Source organism: Solanum lycopersicum, chromosome 2, assembly GCF_036512215.1.
Source record: "Solanum lycopersicum chromosome 2, SLM_r2.1".
NCBI classification, from domain to species: Eukaryota; Viridiplantae; Streptophyta; class Magnoliopsida; order Solanales; family Solanaceae; genus Solanum; species Solanum lycopersicum.
This window is the reverse complement of record NC_090801.1, coordinates 30,468,325-30,474,540: the sequence shown is the minus strand read 5'-3', so window position 1 is coordinate 30,474,540 and position 6,216 is coordinate 30,468,325. Positions and strand designations below refer to the sequence as shown.

Below are 6,216 nucleotides of genomic sequence, written 5' to 3'. Positions count from 1 at the left end.
AACAAAACAAAATTAAACGAGGGAGTGGTAAATACTCTGTTATCTTTGATTAGAAAGTTTGAATTTGAATTTTTTTAATATAGAGCCGTCTAGGTTAGAAAGTTCTTAATACAAATATAATCAGACTTAAATGTGTAGATATCGAAAACGAATGAAAAAAAAAAATCAATTTCTAGTATTTTCTTTTTATTTAAATAATGAAATAAAAGAATTTAATAGAGTAAAGAAACAATTTTAGTTAGAACTATTTAGCCAACAGGAAATACTAGTTTAAGTGATGTCTAAATGCAAGTAATTAAAAGCTTATCCAAAAAAACCCAAAGGAATAATGAAATTCAAGATAATTTTAATGAAAGAATCGTTTTCTATGAAATTTCAAACTTAATATTTCCCCTAAATAAAACAAAATTTCCCAATCTGTATTCTAAGTTACCAAGATATATTCATAAACAATTCTTAGAAATTCTCTTCAAGTTTTTCTTTTGCCCTTTACACAAAGTTGACTTGTAGTTGGAGTCAATTTGAGGTAAAGGTAGTGTTTGATGGTGTGTTCGACAAAAAGAAAACATATTTTACTTATCCTTTGGTAAAATAAATAATGCACTCATTAATTTTATATATTTATTTTTCATTTGTAAAAATTTGTAAAAAGATTTTTCTTTTGAAAAATAAGTTTATTAAAATAAGATAAATAAATTTTCTAATATAAATAGGATAAACAAGGTTATTCACATTATTTATTTTCTCATCGCCTCGAGCACACCTCATTTTAACTTCAGTTATTTATTTGTTTTGGACTTCTTTAATGAAATATTCAATTCCAACACTAAATCTTATCTCACCTTCTATAATATTTATCTAACATATATATAAACTAGAGAGTCATGGCCCATGCTAAGCACTGGCCCGATATATAAGTAGATTTGTTTTTCGTAAATAATAAAGTATGCTGAAAATTGTTTATATATATAACTCACAAATTGTAAAGGAACAATGTATTCAAGTTATGTGGATGTATTAGTGAGAGGTATGATCAAGTAAGCAGAGACATAAAGTCTATTCACTCTAGCATCTGCAAACTATACACAACCTCACCAAATCATATAGTAGGAGAAATAAAATGTCGGCGCAACTCAAAAAAATGTACCCAAACAAAAGAATCAAAAAGTAAGAAAAAAAGGGGAGAATATTCAAAGTTGTTAGGAACATTCTGCATTTAAACTTTCTCATTCATATTGCATTGGTGTCACAACTTCTGAATAAACCAATATACCATGGAGAACATCAACTCACTATATGTTGTTCCTCAAAATTATTTAAAAGTGAATACAGTAGAATTAGTTGCAACAAAAGTTTCTGTTAAAGTCTATTAATTTCACTATTTTCCCAAACAGAAGATAAAGACAACAAAAAGTAAGTCATCCTTTTAAGAGTCAGTTCCTTTTTTATTTGCTTGAACAAGTCATGTTAAAACACCTTTAGAGTACACATCTGCTCAAGCCATCTCTTGGCAAAATTGGGATAGAAGTGAGCCACAATCTCTATTAAAGATAAATTCATAAGAAGGTATTTATGGATAGATTTATTTTGGCTATCAGGAAGCCATCTTAAGATATTACACATAGATTTTTTTTTTCTTTTCTTCCTAAACATCATGCACTTTAGTATGCTATTTGTTTTACAAAGCTCAACCAAAATGCTATTTAAATTACTGAACTTATACAGTGTAGCTTCTTTTTCTAACAAAACAACATGAACCTTATATGTTCAAGCAAATTAAAGATAATATGACATTATCCATACCTCTAACACTAATAATTTGAGTGTCAGACTTACATTAAAACATGTTATAACTACGTTTATTCTTTCATTTTAGTTTACAACTCGTAACTTAAGATTTTCAATTCAATAAAGAAAAAATTGAACAAGAATTTTTTAAAGCAAAACGTATCCCACGTGAATAATCACATAAAATCTGAAAACTTCTTTATAAGATATTATGTGTGTCAAAAATACAGATAACTCATTAAGGAAATGAATATCACCTAAATCATTTCCAAACATCATTAATCTCCTACTTTGTGATCATCCTCTCAATTCTAGAATTGTAATTATGAAGATGATAAATTATGGTGTTTTGGTATCGTCTCTCAGTCTGCTAATATATCAGAAGTTGCAATTAAAACATTACAAAAATAACAGAAGAAATTTAGATCATACAAAAAGCATAACTTCTATATAAGAATAACTAGAAATACTAATACAACATCATCCAAAATAGAACACTATGGTTCCCTACAAATCTTAAAAGCTTGAAAAGGGTGTAAAATTGTACCTTAAGGCTTGAAAATTAGAAAATTTGAAATCAGTCATTTTCTTTGATTTGACGTGCTTGTATTTCTGTTTCTAGAACTTGACTGTCTTTCTCGATCACTTTCCTAACCCGACAATATATTTGTTAAAGCGAATAAGGATCTAAAAGTTCTATTAGACAAGTATATCAAACGTTTTTGAATCACAAAGGAGTAAATAGTACACTTAGTATCTATTAATACAAAGTCAAGGCAAATTACCAAGGATTTGGTAACTCTTCATCTTCCATTTCACTGGAACAATATATATATATATAAAAGCTTTCCATCCATATCCACATTTTACATATAAAATAAAGATAATCCCAAAAAAGTAAAACTTACTTGATTGAAATAGCACAGTCTTGCTCCTTTCATTCATAATTAGTCAGCAAGGAAGTTAAAAGCATTTGATTAGCATCCTAAAAAAAATATATCATGTTAATATTAATGGACGATACCGTTGTTGATCATAATGTCTTTTGTGAATCTGGGGAATATGATAGACACGATTGTCAAAATGAAGCATCATAAGCTGCTAAATTATATATAAAAGAACACGAAAAATCTATTCGCAGATAAAATCATAACATCAAGTAGCATTAGATAGTTGAAAGTAAGATATTTCAACTTACAAATACATTAAGCAAAGCTTGAAGAAACCGTTAAATTGAACCTCTGATCAAATAGAAAGAACCAACTGAAACGGGTTAGAAAATGAATAAAACAATGTATTAAAAGAAGGATTCTTTGTTTGGTATAAAATAATTTTATACAATATCCTTTAAATGTCGAAGTGCTACAAAACAGAAGTATGTGACTTCTTCAGCTGTCGTGCCATGCCCCAATGATATTTTTCTTCAATCACCTGAAACAAAACATAATTAGTTTAAAAAAATCACATCGTCTTATATGTTATCCAAATTTCCCTTTTATATAGCCTTGTATAGTTGTATATACACCATACACCTTTTTGAACCCACACTTTTGTAATCACCCTTTTGAAAATTACCTTTACTTCCACAATATATTTTCATAACCATCATGAGTAAATTATTTTTTCCCTTCATCTATTTATTTTCTAAGGTTACTATTTTCTTGTTCAATGTGACATTGTCCCACATTATTAGATGTATTGTCTTGTTTAGTCTGTTTCTTTATCATTTTTTCCACTTTTCATTATGTCTCTTTCATAAAACTTCTATGTCATATTTATAGCATGGGGGGAGATAAACATCAAATAAATACTACTATATATTAATTAGCAACATATTTCTTTCCATAGTTTAAAATTATTATTTCTAGCCTAAGTTAATATAGAATTAGGCAACATAATTGAAATTTCATTATTCAGTCCACTTGGCCAAAAAAGATAATTTTCGATTTAACAACAATATCATCATATTGAATCATCACTTGAATCTAAATGAAAAATTTAGTAGACAAAACAATAAAGAGTTAAAATATGAAACTTATAGCACCACATACTGCTACCATCGGTGCATTTCCTATAAATATAAAATGTCCAAAATAATATTGATACATAGCTTATAATTTTGTATGTTAAAGAAATCATAGAATTTACTCATACAAATGGAGAAACAGAATATGCGCTATGCACCTTACAGTCAGCAAATAAGATCATATCATTCGTATCATTCCTGACACAATTCAAAAACTGAAGACATATTTCATATGACCTGCAAGAAACAACAAAAAGAACACAGCAAAAGATCACTTGATATATAATTGTGAAAAATAAATATAAATGCATAACATTAGAAGTGTTTTACAATCGTTTGTAGCATTAATAATGTCATCCAACATGAGTCATACACTTTCTTTTTCACATCTATCCATCGCCTCCTGGAGGAGCAAAAATAAATAGTTTGGAAGACTATTTTAAAATTTTTTATAGATTCATGGACATTATCTATTTAATTAACAGGGAAAAACAAAAAATCATTCTGCAAGAAATGAGAAACAAAGAGTTGATGGTAAAAAGAACTCCTAAAGCGTCCTTATGTTTTAGTTTCATTATTGAACTACACCGCCAACTATTTATCAAAACACCCATCAACCATAAAAAATTCACTTCTCCTAGGTGAATCGATGATTGATATGTCAGGTGAGAAACTCAGACGCACACATTATAGTTTAGATAAAGTTTTCAGTCTTCACTCCAGAAACAAATAAGCAAAAAAGCTAAAACGATGAATTTTCCAAAACGACAAATATAACTTTCCTGTTTTGAAATACCCAATTTTACTTGTTTCCAATATTCTTGTATAGTTGGTTGTGGAAATCATCGAATCCACCCATTTAACAATTATAACATGAAGACACACTAATCTGACAGAGAGTTGTGCACCATAAATGGGTGATTATGTTAAGTTGATGCGATTTCTCCATGTCTGATTAAAAAATTTGAGAGAATAGTAAGTGATAATGCAATTTGACCATATCATTTTCATTGCTTCATGTTTTGTTGCTTTGTTGACAGGTCTGTCACTTGTAATTTTTGAGCATTTCTTCGTATTCAGCAAACAGAGGTACAAAAATCCATTTTCTAAGATCAAAGGTCCTTCGTCAGAATCATATACAGAAATAGATTTATATAAAGCCAAGATGCTGAAAGCATTAATTTCAAAAGTAATCCAGATCGAAAATTCAGGTTCGAACATTGGTGCTCAATTCCAAAACAAAGGAAAATTATATATATAAAACTGAGAAAGAGAGTATGGAGAGCTCCATGTTCCCAACCTCTCATCTGCTCAATTTCATTCCTATCCTTTCTTCTCCAAGTACATGCAAAAGGCTACTTTAAAAAATTAAAAAATTGAAAGAACACCCACATCCAAAACAAAGCACAAGAAACACTACATTTCAATAACAAAAATTACAAAAAAATAAATAAATTGAAATACAAAATAGGGGATGACGGAGAAGAGAAAGTAGAAAATGAAAGCAACAATAACATCCAATCAAGTTTTTACCACAACTTGAAAAAATTATAAATCATCAAATGAAATTGAAAAAGGTTCAAACTCATCAAATGAAACAAAAAGAAAGAAAGAAGGTAAGAGGCAATGCATACCTAAGATGAATCAAGTTTTACTGGAAATTTCAAATGAAGTCTTCGAGTCATTTCACAAGAGTATTCTTAAAGTTCCTTGTGGGAAAGAAAAGGGATATATTATCACAAAGAAAAAACAGGTGTCACAAGCTCATATATAGTATGCCCTATATTTATTCATACGTGTCACCGGAAAAGGGTACTTGTTGAGTTGTATTTAGTCTAAATGTAAATAATAGAATAATAAAATGAAATAGTACAATTTAACTTGCTTGCTATATGATATATTTATGTTGTGTAAGTCTTCCAACACAAAATAAAGTAGTACAATTTAACTTGCTTGTGGTACAATATTTCTTGTGTTAGTCCTCCAACTGTCCCTTCTAAACAAGGGAGATATTTTTTTTACTTATATTAAATATAAAAAAGTAAATAAAAATTTACTTATTTTTCAAAAATATTTCCAATTTTCAAGAAAATATTCTCTATTTATACTGAGCATACTGTGACGTCCCGCCACCTATCCAGCCAGGTTGCAGCATACGAAGGGGGCATGCGGCCTAAGAGTGCAGCAGACGAAGGGGCAGGCGTCCCTTGAGCCTTCGAGAGGCTTGTGCAAGACTCTAGAAGCCTTCTAGAATCTTGGGGCAGACTAGAGAAATCTAGGATCCTTTTGGAAGAGCTAGAGACATATTCTAGGAATGTAGAACATGTATTGAGTGCATGTACTTAGGGACTTGTATAGAAGCATTTATTTACTCTTAGGCTTAGGAGTATTATAAATAGGAG

General features: G+C 29.4%; 1 long non-coding RNA gene across 2 annotated transcripts; it reads right to left on the bottom strand.

Annotated features, from left to right (window-relative positions):
- Nucleotides 1-2,657: 2,657 nt before the first annotated feature.
- LOC104645497 (uncharacterized) lies at nt 2,658-5,539 on the bottom strand. Of its 2 annotated transcripts, none has more exons than XR_011215132.1 (4): nt 5,449-5,539; nt 3,973-4,217; nt 2,987-3,219; nt 2,658-2,773 (listed from the first exon to the last, which is right to left on the bottom strand). It is a non-coding gene; the product is annotated as an uncharacterized lncRNA (long non-coding RNA). The 2 variants fall into 2 exon arrangements; XR_011215133.1 differs by having other exon boundaries at nt 3,973-4,051.
- Nucleotides 5,540-6,216: the final 677 nt, after the last annotated feature.